The following is a 16666-nucleotide window of genomic DNA, read 5'->3' as shown; positions in this document are numbered from 1 at the left end:
TTTCTAATACTAATTCTTTTGAAAAAGGTTTGTTTTTGCTGAAAATATAGACACAACAAAACATACACTCATTCAACAATTTCTACTTTACATTCCAGTGACCTTGATTACATTCCTCACATTGTGTCATTATTTCGCTATCTCTCCCCAAATTATTTCACCATCATTCACTTAGATTCTCCACATACTTGACAACACTTTTCATTATCTGTCTTGATTATAGTCAACCACGTGAAAAGTAAAGATGTCACCTTGAAATTTAAGGTGCACCTTACTCAAGCCATGGTATTTTCAATCGTATCATACGGACGTGAAAGCTGGAAAATGAATAAGGAAGATCGAAGAATTGACGCCTTTGAATTGTGATGTTGATGAAGGATATTGAATGTACCATCGACTGCCAAAAGAACAAACAAATCTGCCTTGGAAGAGTACAACCAGACTGCTTCTAGAAGCAAGGATGGGGAGACTGTGTATTACATACTTTGTACGTGTTGTCAGGAGGGATTAGTCCCTGGAGAAAGACATTATGTTTGGTAAAGTACAGGGTCAGTGGAAAAGCGGAAGACCCTCAAAGAGATGGATTGACACACTGGCTGCAACAATGGGCTCAACCATAACAACAATTGTGAGCATGGCGCAGGATTGGGCAGTGTTTCCTTCTTGGTACATAGGGTCGCTGTGAGTGGGAACTGACTTGATGGTACTTAACAACAATGACAACAATATATATAACATAGAAAAATCTTAAAATATTATGGTAAGTGAAAGAAAAATGTATGATTCCATTTATATGAAATGTCCAAAGTAGAAAAATCTATAGAGACAGAAAGTAGATTAGGAATTTTCTAGGGCTAGGTGGAGAAGGAGGGTGGGAAGACTAAGACACGATGGGTAAGGGACACAGGATTCCTTTTTAGGAAGGACTAAAAACCCACTGCTGTTGAGTTGATTCCGATGAGTAAGGGACACAGGATTCCTTTTTGAAAGGACTAAAATATTCTAAAATTAATCATGGTGGTGGTTGTACAACTCTGTCCATATACTAACAACCGTTGAATTGTATACTTTAAATTGATGAATTGTATGGTATATGAATTATATGTCAATAAAGATTTCGCCAGGTACAAAAAGTCTGGAACCATGATATCCAAAAATATATTAATGCAGCTGTATAACTATTTTTTCTTTAATTCTTGTGTCAAGAAGACTACAGTCATAAGTGGCTTCAAATAGTCACAGTTCTTAACAACATTATAGAATGTATTATATAACACAGATGATACCCAAATGTTACGTCCTCGACTCTTAGCTGTGTGATAGCACTTATGATGAAAGGGACGTTAAGTACCCTCATAATATACAAGGTCATCTCTACTCTGCTTTTTTTTAACTTGGTATGATCTGGCTATTCATATAATGTGTTTACTTTGCCCTGTAAGAGTTGTATTTTAACTACTTGATTGATTTGAAAAGAAGAATTCGTTTAAACAGGGTGTCTATGAAATGGATTTCACTTCTGCTGATACAACTGGGTTGTTACTTTAGCTGTGGAACTTGTGGAAAATTGCTGGTGTGGCCAACAGAATATAGCCACCGGATCAATATAAAGACAATACTGGATGAACTTATTCAGAGGGGTCATGAGTTGACTTTCTAACATCTTCAGCTTCCATTCTTATTGATCCCAACACACCATCTGCTATTAAATTTGAAGTTTATCCAACATCTCTTACTAAAGATGATTTAGAGTTGCTTTTCATGAAATGGATCAGGAAATCGTCCAAAGATCTGCCAAAATATACATTTTGGACATATTTTTCAGTAGTACAAGAAATCACTGGGGAATATTCTGATTGTATTAAAAGACTCTGTAAAGATGTAGTTTTCAAAAAGAAACTAATGATGAAATTACAACAATCAAGGTTTGATCTCATTCTTGCAGATGCTATTGGTCCTTGTGGTGAGCTTTTGGCTGATCTACTTAAAATACTCTTTGGCTATTCAGTTGAAAAGTATAGTGGAGGACTTTTAACCCCTTTTTCTTACATAACTATTGTTCTGTCAGAATTACAAGATCGAATGACATTCTTGGAGAGGGTAAAAAAATATGATATATGTGGTTTATTTTGACTTTTGGTTCCAGACATTTAATGAGAAGAAGTGGGATCTGTTTTACAGTGAAGTACTAGGTAAGTCATGTTTTTAGTTGGTAGAATGAAGTCTTGACTTTACTTGTGTCTTTGAATTTGAGTTTGCGTAAATAAGCAGAGGGAGGAATTTGTTTTTTGTAAGTAAAAGGTGAAATAATCTATCAATCTCACAAGTATTTTAGACAGGTTTCTATTATAGAATCAGTTAGTAGAACCCGATAGCCCATCACAATGACAACAGACACCTGAAAGTCGAAACTCAAGAATTAAGACAGTTAGAATTTCTTTAGTTAATTACATATCTATTTTAATGTACTTTTATCTTTAAAAAGTCATTACAAGCTTCAGTGAATGTCTGGATGATAATAGACATGTAGATTGAAGAGTGACATGTTATTTCTAGCAAAACTGTCTATGTAGCAAAAAGCCGTTGCCACTGAGTCGATGTTGACTCATAGAGATGCTATAGAATAAAGTGGAACTACTCCATAGTATTTCCAAAGAGCTGCTGGTGTATTTCAACCACTGACCTTCTCTGGTTAGCAGCAGAGCTCTTACCCACTGTGCCACCAGGGCTCAAACTATCTACAAAGCATTGAAAAAATAACTTCTTCTATAGCTAATTTTCTTATTCTTTAATGGATATATTTTTCCATATTACCTTCTGAGAATTCCTTCTCCGTTGAGAGATATAATGGCTCTATCCTAGATTCAACAATTTACAGTTTGTGTCTACAATATTTTATTAAGCTGCTAGCCAAATAGCTGTAATCCAGATAATATAATTCTGCACAACTTGTTTCTAGTGAACCCTACAGATTCCAAAATTTTTAATAAGTGCTCACAACTCATCTTTCTTACAGGCCTATCAAGTTTTTGAAGGGTTGACATACAAGTTATTCATCTGTATTCTTTGAAAACTCTGTCTCACTATTTAAAAAAAATCACATCTATTTCCATAATTGTATTGAAATTTTTCCAGTTGTTAATTGGAAATAGTTTTATTTGTTAACAAAATATTATTCAGCTCTTAACTTGAACCAAATATAGTAGTTGATACAAAACCTCACAGTTTAGTTGGAAAACTGAGTGTCAAGGGACTGACTTGCTAAATTGTAGAAACTAGACTTAGTACTTCTGGGAAAGGTGTTTCCATGGCTGTGGTAGGACTGATTGGGGAGCTCAAATTCTAGTTGTTTGCATTTTTGCATCTGTTACCTTTGCAACTTTGTTGTTGTTGTTGGGTGCTATCTAGTCAGTTCTGACTCATAGTGACTGTGTATACAACAGAACAAAACACTTGTTATGCTTGAGTGCATTGTTGCAGCCACTATGTCAATCCATCTTGTTGAGGGTCTTCCTCTTTTTCACTGACCCTCTTCTCTACTAAGCATGATATTCTTCTCCAGGACTGATCCCTCCTGATAACATGTTCAAAGTATTTGAAAAGTAGTCTCGCCTTCCTTACTTCTAAGGAGCATTCTGGTTGTATTTCTTCCAAGACAACTTTAAAAAAATGCATATTTAATTCTGCAGTGGCTTAGGTTTAATAACTGTTTATGATGGTAAATATACTGATGTGACATTAGAGATCTAAGTCTCCTCTCACCCTTTTAAACAATTTTAGCTCCATTATTCCAAGCTCCCTTCTGAAAATTTCTCTGATACTCAGGCGACAATTTTCTCAAGTTACCTCTACCTTTTGTTTCTCTTTTCTTTTCAGGAAGACCCACTACATTATATGAGACAATGGGGAAAGCTGAAATATGGCTCATTGGAACTTACTGGGATCTTGAGTTTCCTCGCCCAGTTTTGCCACATTTTGACTTTGTTGGAGGGCTCCAGTGCAAACCCACCAATCCCTTGCCTACGGTAAACCTGTTACTGTTGGTTTTGTATTTTCAGTTGAAATGATTCTATGGAATTTTTAAAAGAGAATGTATACATTTTCACAAACAAATGAGCCTGGATGAAATACTTAAATTTTGTTGTAAGGATTTAGGCTTTTCACCAGTATTGTAGCCTAGAAGAATACCATTCCTAAACGATATGAATGGGTGAGCATAAATGGGTGCTTCCAACAATGTTTGCAGCCAACGCAAAGTTTTTTTCTTCAGTGCCTTGGTTTACAGCATTGAAACCATCCAACATTTGAAAACCCAAGTTTTTACATGTTTGAGAATAAAAGGAATTGTTTAGTGTATCTATCAAAGGAAGTATTTTCTGCTATATATCAAACCTATAGCAAAATTCCGTTTCTGTATTAAAAAAAAAAAGAAAAAAGTTGCCTTCGAGTTGATTCCAACTCATAGCAACCCTATAGGACAGGGCAGAACTGCCCCACGGGGTTTCCAAGGAGTGGTCGACCTTGGAACTGATTTGAACTGCCAACCTTTTGGTTAGCAGCCGAATATTGAACCACTGTGCCAGCGGTGCTCCCACTGAGAACATAGGTATCTATATCACAGCTGCCTGACAAAATGAACAAAGAAAATGTATCCCGTGCATCTAATAAGGACAATAAATTCTGTGTACATAATAAAGATCAACTAATTTCTACCAATTTTTTCTGAAAATTCTCTTTGTTCGAAATAACAAAATAATCCTGTCAGCATATAGAATAATATACCTTATGAAGGAAAGGAAGAAACCAATATATTTTAAATTAATATTACAACTTTAAGACATAAATAAAAAGCAATCATTCTTTATTTCACTAGTATACAGTCTACTAAGAGGTCCATTTTGTCTACCTTCTTATTGGCAGCAACATAAAACTGAGATGCTATTGAAGGTTTAAAAGTCAAAACTTATTTCGAGTGCAAATTGTTTAGGCTCCATGCAATATCTTTTGTAGAGTTCAAAAGTTGTGGTATAATTAATGATAATTTTATGTAATCTAATCTTATCAGGGAAACCCTGGTGGCATAGTAGTTAAGTGCTATGGCTGCTAACAAAAGGGTCAGCAGTTTGAATTTGCCAGGCGCTCCTTGGTAACTCTATGGGGCAGTTCTACTATCCTATGGGGTCGCTATGAGTCGGAATCGACTGGATGGCACTGGGTTTGGTTTTTTTTGGAATCATATTCGGGAAAAATTTTCCTATTCACATTAAAGGAAAATGACAGTGTTAGGAGGAGGAGGAGGAAAAGGACAATGAATAGTGCCACAATAGTTAAAATATTTATTGTAAATATTATTTAAATTGCAGAAAAAATATGGACATTTCAATAGTAACTACAAATGTATATTCATGGATTGTAAATGGAACTGTTATGACTATTTCACAGAAATTCCAAACTAAAAGCTTTATTTATTCATTTATTTTATTAATAGAGATTCTTAACATCTGGATATTTAAGGGGTGTGTTAGGGGAATATATGGGAAACTATGAGAAAGTTTAAGGTGTGACATAGTAGGGTTATATAAGTTAGACAAACATGGAAATACAATCATCACCACCGTAACTAATTTTTCATAGTGTTCATAGTTAGGAAGTGAAATGCTAATGACTCCCAACTGAAAGAAGTCTCCAGAAAACCTTCTGGAATAAAAACATGTGATTTATTAGAACTATGACCAAACAGGTGTCATTATGTTGATTCCAAATCACGGTGATCCCATGTGTATCAGAGTAGATCTGTGCTCCATAGGGTTTTCCTTGGCTGATTTTTCAGAATAAGATCACTGTGCTTTTCTTTTGGTGCATCTCTAGGTGGACTTGAACTTTCCTCCTTTTGGTTAGCAGGTGAGCACGGTAATCATTTGCACTGTGCTGAGACTCCAGTGGAAATATAACTGTATGGAATTAAAACTGAGTTAAGACCCGGCTGTGATCCCTCCTTTCAAGAATGTATATTAGTAGTTAATAACTGTAAATGAAGAGTGAGTATTCCTCTCACTACTGTGTAATAGCTTAAATTCATTTCTAGCTTCCACAAGGCACATACATAAACAAATTTACACAAATATACACCATAGAGGCCATAGATTGCATATCACACATCTCCTTCCAAAGGAACTAATTAATTTTGTTAAAAAGCAGCCACTATTCTGATAATTTCAATCAATGCTTGAAGATCCCTGTGTGACACAAACCTACAAAACAAAAGTTTGGCAGTTCCACCCTACCAATGGCACTCAGAAGAAAGGTCCAGAGATCTGCTTCCATGAAGATTACAGCCAAAATATCTGATGGCACTCAGTTCTACCTGTAACACATCGGGTTGTCATGAGTCGGAATTGGCTTCACAGCAACAGGTTTGGTTTTGGTTGTTACTGCTAGATTTTTTCTCTTAAGTTTTTGTCAACAATTGTTCAATATTTTGTTGCTGTTTCATGATGAAGCAATTTCTTTCTTCATAGGAGATAGAAGAGTTTGTCCAGAGCTCTGGAGAATATGGTGTTGTGGTGTTTACTCTTGGGTCAAAGGTCAGTCACATTACAGAAGAAATGGCCCACACGATTGCATCAGCCCTTGCGCAGATTCCACAAAAGGTAGATAAAGTATCTTAATGGTGAGCAAGTACTTCCCTAGTCTGTTCAACTCTATAAAGGCTCTGATTATAGAAATTTTCTGCAGGAAGGTAAACTATCATGATAACAACAATTTATCTCAAATTTTAGCCTGAAAACAAAAATTTTCATGTTAGATGTTAACATGATATCTTTTAAACTGATAATTACTTTAGCAATAACACTGTAACAAGAAATACATATGTTTCATAGTTGCAGTGTGAAGTTTTGGCATTATAATGATGTTGTAGCCAGTATACAGGAATCACTGAATTCTGTCCTGTCATTTGCTCCTCTTTCTTGCAGGATTCCTGAGGTTGCTATGCTTACTGTAGACATTTATCAGAAAAGAGTAGAATTTTAATTTGGTGATTAGAATACTAGGTCAGATATGAAAGTAAAAAATATTTCACAAAACAAGAAAGTCTGGGGAACATGACACTGTAGACAGAAGCACCATGCCTTCCCTTTGCGGCAAAAACCAGAAAAAACCTAAGTAAAACAGATACAAACATCAATCCTGAAGCCCTAAACATCGAAGACAAGATAAAGAACTTGATCAAGCACCAAATGCAATAAGAAAATGACAGAGAACAGAGAATGATGAGAGTTAAGGAGTGGAGGGCCCCTACCAGATAACATGTTACTGATTTGTCACCTTGAACTACAGCCACCAAGGAATGCACACTGGGAGTTTGAAAGGCAAGTTCATAGAGTTACTACCAGGGGACAGAGCACCTGGTAACCAGGGATACGAACATCCACCTCCACACTTCTTCCTTCTAGTTGGCCTCTACAGCTTTTCTACAGGCCACTGTCACTCAACCAGAGAAACACCAGCTCACTGCCACCCAAGTCCACCCCACCCTCAACAGGTCAGCACCTTCAGCACCATTTCTTTTGTTGTTGTTTTTAGCTTTCTTTGTTTGTTTTTTCTCTCGCCCTTCCTTCCTTTCCATTCTTCTGGCCCTCTGGCCCTGTGTACGGTCCCCGTCACTTCTGTAAGGGCTGTACCACACCGTTCAGCCAGAGAACCACCAACCAGGTCTCTCCAGTTCTATGCCAGCTTCACCAGCTGGTCTCTTAGCTACATTTTTTTTTCAGTTTCTTCTCTCTCTCTTCCTTCCTTTACTTTCTCATTCCCACTTAACCCTGTGTACTGCCCCTTCTTAACAGGCAATGTTGCACCACTTGGCTAGAGAGCCTTTGGCACACTAACTCCCCAGGTCCATTCTCGCCCCAATAGCCAGCTCCCTTACTACTGTATTTTGTCTTGTTTGTTGGTTTTTGTTTCTTTTCTCTCTCTCTCTCTCTTCCTCCTTTCCTTTCCTTTCTCCCATCCATCTAGCCCTGAGCACTGCCCCCCTTCTTGACGGACTATGTTGAACCACTCAGTTAGAGAACCTCTGGCACATGACCTCCATGAGCCTGTGCCTCTCCCACAGGCCAGGTCCCTCAGCACCATATATATATTTTTTTATTATTGTTTTCTTACTTTTTCCTTCTCTCTTTCATCTAGGCCTTGTGCTGCCCCCACCTCTTCCTGAAGAGCCATGTCACAATGCGCAGTGAGAGAGACTTCAGAGAACTACCATCCAATTCCATGGAACCTCCAGTGGCCAACTGCCTTAGCACCATATTTATTTTTGTTGTTGTTGCATTTGCATTATTGGGTTTTATTTTCTTGTTTCTTGTCTCTCTTTCTCTTTTTTCTTTTCCTTTCTCCTGCCCACCTACACTGTACACCACCCACAACCCTTCATAACAATCCAAGCTACACCACTCAGCTAGAGAGCCACTGACACACAGTCCCCCCAGGTATGCCCTACCCCATGCACCAAATCTTTCCACAACGCCATTTTATTTACTTTTTTGCTTCTGTCTCTCTCTCTTCTTTCTTTCACACACTTAACTCCCCATGTCATATGTTCTTCCTTCTTTGCTGCCTATCTACACTGTGTGCTGAGCACTGTGCACCTGTAACACCAGCATATTGACCCAAACCTTGGGCTCTAACCCATAAGTGACTCATCCCCTCCCAGCCTCACCTGCTGAATCTGCCCTGTTATACTATAGCTGAGTGACTGACCCTGCTGATGGCAAATTTAGGGTAATTCCAGTAAAACAGAAATTAAGGGAATATGTAAAAACCAAACTTACAAGAATTGTTAAAGGGGCTCCTTCAGTTAGAGAATCAACAACAGCAGACAACAACTTGAATCTAGGACACAGGACAGTATCAGTCAGATAGAAACCTAGGTAATAAACTGTCAAGAATATAACAAAACTAAAATATTTACAAAATGGAACCAGAGTGGTCAATCTGTAAATGACAGCAACATCAGAACAATGAGAAAGAGAACAAGCGGTGTATGTGTAGAACTTTCAAATGGAGAGGAAGTCAAGGCAATTCAAGAAATAAAAGACTGGTTTAAACTTAGGAAGGTAGGAGTAAATTTGAAAATAACCACAAAGAAAGTTAAGAAATCTGCTCATAAAAATAAAGCAGAAAAATGTAAAGTCTTAGTAAACACAAAATCTACAAAAACTAAAGAAATAAAAGAAAAATCCAGAAAAAAAGGAATTCAGCCTAGGACAGTAAAAGGAACAAAGAAAACATTAGCACCACACAAAAAAAAAAAAAGGCCCGATAAAATGATAGCAATAAACTCACACCTGTCGATAATCACACTAAATATAAATGGCTTAAATGCACTGGTAAAGAGACAGAGAGTGAAAGAATGGATTAAAAAACGTGAACCAGGAATACACTGACTATAAGACACATACCTTAGAAACAAAGACATAAATATATTAATAATCAAAGGCTAAATATATAAATATATATATATATATAAAGCAAAGCAAACAGCAACCAAAAAGGAGTAGCTGTGGCAATCTTAATCTCAGTTAAAAATAGTGTTTAAAACAAAAGCCATCATAAAAGACAAGAAAGGATGTTATATAATGTTGACAGAGACAATCTACCTTAAGGACATAAGCAAAAAATAAATATCTACACACCCAACAATAGGGCTTCAAAATACATAAAACAGACTCTAACATACTAAAAAGAGAAAATGACAGTTTCAAAATAATAGTAGGAGACTTCAACACACCACTCTCGGTAAAAGAAAATCTAGAAATAAACTGAACAAAGATACAGAAAATCTAAAGGCCACAATCAAACAACTGGACTTTGTAGACATATATAGAACACTCCATCCAACATCAGCAAAGTACACATTGTTTTCCAATGCACATGGAACATTCTACAGATTTGACCATATCTTAGACCACAAAGCAACCTTCAACAAGTTCCATAACACTGAGATAATACAAATCATCTTTTCTGATCATAACACCATAAAAGCAGAAATTAATAACAGGAAGAGCCAGGGAAAAAAATCACATACAAGGAAATTGAATAACATCTTGCTGAAAAAAAACACTGGATAATAGAAGAAAACAAAGATGGAATCAAAAAATTCCTTGAATCAAACGAGAATGAAAACAGATCATAGCACAAATTTTGGGACACAGCAAAGGCACTCCTCAGAGGTCAATTTATAGGAGTAGCTGCACGCATGAAAAAAGAAGAAATGGAAAAATCAAAACATTAACTATACAACTTGAACAAACAGAAAGAAAACAGCAAAAGAAGCCCAGAGCCACCAGAAGAAAGGAAATAATAAAGATCAGAGCAGAAATAAGTCATATATAGAATAGAAAGACAATACAAAGAATCAACAAAACCAAAAACTGGTTCTTTGAAAGGATCAGCAAAATCCACAAACCGTTGGCCAAGCTGACAAAAGAAAAATGAGAGGAAGCAAAAAGCCCAAATAAGAAATGAAATGGGGGACACTAAAACAGACCCAACTGAAATAAAAGGGAATATAAAAGAGTACCATGAAAAACTGTAATCCACTGAATTTGAACTCTTATGCACTGCTGGTGGCAATGTAAAATGATACAATCATTTTGGAAAACTATACGGAGCTTCCTTAAAGAGCTAGAAATACAAATACCATACCATCGAACAACCCCACTATCCTACAGAAATAAGTCCTGTCACATGAATAGACATATGCACACCCATGTTCATTGCAGCATGACCATGTATGTACCCATTAACAGATGAATGGATGAACAAACTAGGGTACATACACACAATGGAATGTTATGCAGCAATAAAGAACAATAATAAATCTGCAAAAGATCTCACAACATGTACGATCAGGAAGACATTATGCTGAAAGAAATAAGACAATCACAAGAACACAAATACTATTTGAGGTAACTATTATACAAACACGTGGAAAGGTTTACATAGAAAAAGAAACAATCTTTGATGGTTAAGGTGTAGGGAAGGAAAGGGAGGTGAAAAACACTAACTAGAAAATAGATAAGTGGTAACTTTGGTGAAGGGTACGACAGTACCCAATACCAGGGGAGTCTGCACAACTTGACCAAGTCAAAGTCATGGAAGCTTTATAGACACAACCAAACTCCCTGGAGGACTGAATTACTGGGTTGAGGGCTGGGTACCATAGTCTCAGGTGACATCTAGCTCAATTGGCATAAGACAGTTTATAAAAAAAACAGGCTACATCCTACTTTGTTGATTGCAATTGGGGTCTTAAAAGCTTGCGAGCAACCATCTAAGATGCAATAGATCCCAGCCTACTGGGGCAAGGGAGAGTGAAGAACACCAAAGATGCAAGGAAAACAGCCCAACCGAAAAAAGAGCCACATAAACCAGAGACTTTGTCAGCCTGAGACCAGAAGAACTAGATGGTGCCCAGCTACCACCCACAACCACCCTGACTGGGAACATAGCAGGGAGGCCCTGAAGGAGCAGGAAAAATGTATAGAACAGAATTCGAATTCATGTAAATAGACAACTTAAGGGTCTTACTGAGACTGGAGGAACCCTCGAAGCCATGGCCCCCAGACACTCTGTTAATCCAGAACTAAAACCATTCCCAAAGCCCACACTTAGGACAAAGGTTAGATTGGACTAAAAAAAATAAAATAATACTGGTGAACAGTGCACTTCTTAGTTCAAGCAGATACAAGAGACCAAATGGATGGCTCCTGTCCGGAGGCAGGATGAGAAAGCAGGAAGGGACAAAAGCTGGTTGGATGGACACGGGAAATCTGGGGTGGAATGGGGGAGTGTGCCATGAAATTATAGAGATTGCAACTATTGTAACATAACAATACATGTATTAATTTCTGTATGAGAAATTAACTTGAGCTATAAACATCCACTTAAAGCACAATAAAAAAAAAAAAGGTGCATTGTGTTGGGCAAATTTGCTGCAAAAGACCTCTTTAAAGTGTTGAAAGGCAAAGATGTCGTCTTGAAGACTAAGGTGCACCTGACTCAAGACATGATGTTTTCAATAACCTCATATGCATGTAAAAGCTTGACAATGAATAAGGAAGAGCAAAGAAGAATTGATGCCCTTGAATTGTGGTGTCGACAAAGAATATTGAATATACCATGAACTGCCAAAAGAAGGACAAGATCTGCTTGAAAGAAATACAACCAGAAGACTCCTTAGAAGCAAGGATGATAAGACTACGTCTCACATACTTTGGACACGTTGTCAGGATGGATCAACCCCTGGAGAAAGACGTCATGCTTGGTAAAGTTGAGGGTCAATGAGAAAGAGGAAGAGCTTCAATGAGATGGATTGACACAATGGGTGCAACAATGGGCTCTGGAATAACAAGGATTGTGAAGGTAGCACAGGACAGGGCATTGTCTTGTTCCGTTGTACATAGAGTTGCTAAGAGTTGGAACCACCTGAACGGCATCTAACAACAGCAACAATATAATTTTGAATTTCTATTCATGGAGTAAAGTATTTTATCTTAATAGGTGCTGTGGCGATTTGATGGCAAGAAACCAGATAATTTAGGACCCAGTACCCAACTCTATCAGTGGATCCCTCAGAATGACCTCCTTGGTAAGATCAGAGAACAAATACAGAGAATACGAGTAACAGTCAGAGGGATCATAGTTCAAGAGAAAACTAAGTTTTCAGCATTCATTATACAAAGACTCAAAAATGAAGCATAAGTTTTTTATATTTATTTTCTTGTTCTGGTGGAAAAAAATATGAAATATAATAACTGGCATTTTATTATATACAGTCATAATCCTTCAGTCCAGAAGCAATGTATCTGTTATTTCAGGAGTAATCACCTCTTGTTTGGAATTTTCTAATAGCCTTCTGGATCATCGCTCTGTCCCCTAATACTCCCGCCTCATACCTATGCTCTCCACAGCTACAGAGAGAGTTCAAACGGAGACAAACACTAACAGCTCCTCCCTTAAAACCAATGACTCTCCATTTCCTATAGGAAAATATCCAAAATTTTCATGACTAAATGATAAAACATTTCATGATAAAGGATTGCCTTCCCTTCTTCTGAGTCCAGTACCACCATCATCACACTTCCTCCTGCCTTGGACACCCTACATATCAGACTCAGTCTTTTTCTCACTGTTTCTCTAAAAGAATATGCTCTGATGTGTCCCTCTTTTCTTTTCATGTGTTGTTACCTATATCTAAAATATTGTCCTTCAATTTATCCACCTGGCAATCTTCTATTCATTTTTCAAGTCTCCAGGCACACACCATTTCTCCCCTGAATCCCTCACTTATTGCTCCAGTAGACCTGCTTGCTTGCTGCTGAGAGATCTAAAAACAATTTAAATATAATTTTATGGGCAAGATAATCTGTTTCCTAGAAATCACTGTCTTATTGAGTTCCTTGTATTCCCCATTTTATTTCTAAGAATTATAATGAATAATTTTGCTAAATTTCACCCATTCCTAGGTCCTTCCAAAGACCAAAGCTTTTATAACTCGTGGTGGAACCAATGGCATCTATGAGGCGATCTACCATGGGATCCCTATGGTGGGCATTCCCTTGTTTGCTGATCAACCTGATAACATTGCTCACATGAAGCCCAAGGGGGCAGCAGTGAGCCTGGACATGAACACAATGACAAGTAGGGATTTGCTCAGTGCTTTGAAGACAGTCATCACTGACACATCATGAGTGGTTATAATAAGTTTTCTGTGTTTGTTTTTTGATGATGTTGGGGGAATGATATATCAGAGGTTTGAGGATAATGGAGAGATTTGAAACAACCAATAAGGAAAATGAGACTAATCACTCTAGTTGGAAATGGAAGAATTATGAGATGAGAAGAAATTTGAAGTAGGGGCCATGACCATTAGTAAAAATTACGAAGAGAAACCAGATAACTGGGAGCTCCTAAAAATCAAACACCTATGCTCATATAAGGACTTCACCAAAAGAGTAAAAAGACCACCTACAGATTGGGAAAGAATTTTCAGCTATGACATCTCCGACCAGAGCCTGATCTCTAAAATTTATATCATTCTGTTAAAACTCAACCACAAAAAGACAACCCAATCAAAAAGTGGGCCAAGAATATGAACACGCACTTCACTAATGAAGATGTTCAGGCAGCTAACAGATACGTGAGAAAATTCTCCTGATCATTAGCCATTATAGAAATGCAAATTAAAACTACGATGAGATTCCATCTCACTCCAACAAGGCTGGCATTAATCCAAAAACACAAAATAAGAAATGTTGGAGAGGCTGCGGAGAGATTGGAACTCTTATACACTGCTGGTACAACCACCTTGGAAATCTATCTGGCGTTTTCTTAAAAAGTTAGAAATAGAATTACCGTACAATCCAGAAATCCCACTCCTCGGAATATACCCTAGAGAAATAAGAGCCTTTACACGAACAGATATAGGCACACCCATGTTTATTGCAGGGTAGAGGGGGTTAGAAACTGACAAAACGGTCACGAAAGGAGAGACTGGAGGAAGGGAGCAGGCTGACTCATTAGGGGGAGAGTGAATGGGAGTGTGTAGTAAGGTGTATATAAGCTTATATGTGACAAACTGACTTGATTTGTAAACATTCACTTAAAGAGCAAAAAAAATTATTTAATAAAACTAAATAAATAAAATGTAAACTTAAAAAAAAAAGAAAGAAAAGGACTAGGGTGGGATCGTAACACCCTTACCAGGTCACATCCTTGATCCACTGTAAAGGGTGTTTTTCTGGGTGTGGCCTGGACCACCTTTTATCTCTAAGCTAACAGAAAGTGGGGACCTCATTCCACAAAGAAAGCGGTGCCAAGAGCAGAGCGAGTCCTTTAGACCTGGGGTCCCTGTGCCTGGGAAGCTCCTCAATCAGGGGAAGATTTATGACAAGGAAACCTTCCTCCAGTGCCAACAGAGAGAGAAAGACATTCCCTGGAAGTGACGCCCTGAATTTGAACTTGTAACGTCCTAGACTGTAAGAGAATAAATTTCTCTTTGTTAAAGCCATCCACTTGTGGTATTTCTGTTACAGCAGTACTAGATGACTAAGACAGAAACCAAAACCATTGCCACCATAAATGTATGCAAAGCCTTAGTTCTTCTGTTTATGATTATTTTTGTCTTATTTGGAAGAATTGTAAAACGAAAAATTGATTGACTTGAAAGACACATATTGGAATTGTTGTTATCAGGTTTTGTAGAGTCAGTTCCAACTCATAGCTATCCTTTGCACAACAGAAGGAAACACTGCTGGATCCTGCTCCATCCTCACAATCATTGCTATGTTGGAGCCCAATGTTGCAGTCGCTGAGTCAGTCCATCTCATTGAGGATATTGCTATTTTTCACAGACCCTCTTTATTTTTTTTTTTTACCAAGCATGATGCCCTTCTCCAGGGACTGGCCCCTCCTGATAACCTGTCCAAAGAATATGAGATGAAATCTCGCCATACACACTGCTAAGGAGCATGCTGGCTGTACTTCTTCCAAGACAGATTTGTTTGTTCTTCTAGCAGCCCATGGTATATTCAATATTCTTTGCCAATACCATAAATCAAAGGCATCAATTCTTTATTTGGTCTTCCTTATACATTGTATAGTTTTTGCATGCATATGAGGCAATTGAAAATACCATGGCTTGGGTGAGGCACAACTTAGTCTTCAAGTTGATGTCTTTGTTTTTCAACACTTTAAAGAGACCTTTTACAACAAATTCACACAGTGCAATACATTACTTGGTTTATTTATTTTTTTTTAATCTTTATTGTGATTTAAGTGTAAGTTTACAAATCAAGTTGGACTCTCATACAAAAATTTATAAATGCTTTGGTATATACTCCTAATTGCTCTTCCTCTAAAGAGACAGCACACTCCTTCCCTCCACTGTCTCTTTTCATGTCCATTTGGCCAGCTTCTGACCCCCTCTACCCTCTCATCTCCCTTTCAGACAGGAGATGCCAACATAGTTTCTCATGTCTACTTGATCCAAGAAGCTCGTTCTTTACCAGTATCGCTGTCTATCCCATAGTCCAGTCCAATCCTTGTCTGAAAAGTTGGCTTTGGGAATGGCTCCTGTCTTGGGCTAACAGAAGGTCTGGAGACCATGATAAATGGGGTCCTTCTAGTCTCTGTCAGACCATTAAGTCTGGTCTTTTTATGACAATTTGGGGTCTGCATCCCACTGTTTCCCTGCTCCCTCAGGGGTTCTCTGTTGTGTTCCCTGTCAGGACAGTCATCGGTTATAGCCGGGCACCATCTAGTTCTTCTGGTCTCAGGCTAATGTAGTCTCTGCTTTATGTGGCCCTTTCTGCCCCTTGGGCTCATAATTACCTTGTATCTTTGATGTTCTTCATTCTCCTTTGCTCCAGGTGGGTTGAGACCAATTGATGCATCTTAGATGGCTGCTCGCTAGCTTTTAAGAACCCAGACACCACTCTCCAAAGCGGGATGCAGAATGTTCTCCTACTAGATTTTATTATGCCAATTTACTTAGATATCACCTGAAAGCATGGTCCTCAAACCACCACCCCTGCTATGCTGGCCTTCAAAATGTTCAGTGTATTCAGGAACCTTCTTTGCTTTTGGTTTAATCCAGTTGTGCTGA

General features: G+C 37.9%; 1 pseudogene; it reads left to right on the top strand.

The window, feature by feature from the left end:
• Positions 1–1475: 1475 nt before the first annotated feature.
• LOC100665246 (UDP-glucuronosyltransferase 2B31-like) overlaps positions 1476–16666 on the top strand; it is a 28525-nt pseudogene continuing 13334 nt past the window's right edge.

The sequence above is a fragment of the Loxodonta africana genome, chromosome 5, assembly GCF_030014295.1.
Source record: "Loxodonta africana isolate mLoxAfr1 chromosome 5, mLoxAfr1.hap2, whole genome shotgun sequence".
Taxonomy (NCBI): domain Eukaryota; kingdom Metazoa; phylum Chordata; class Mammalia; order Proboscidea; family Elephantidae; genus Loxodonta; species Loxodonta africana.
The sequence above is the reverse complement of the archived record's forward strand: the minus strand, read 5'-3'. Positions and strand labels throughout refer to the sequence as shown.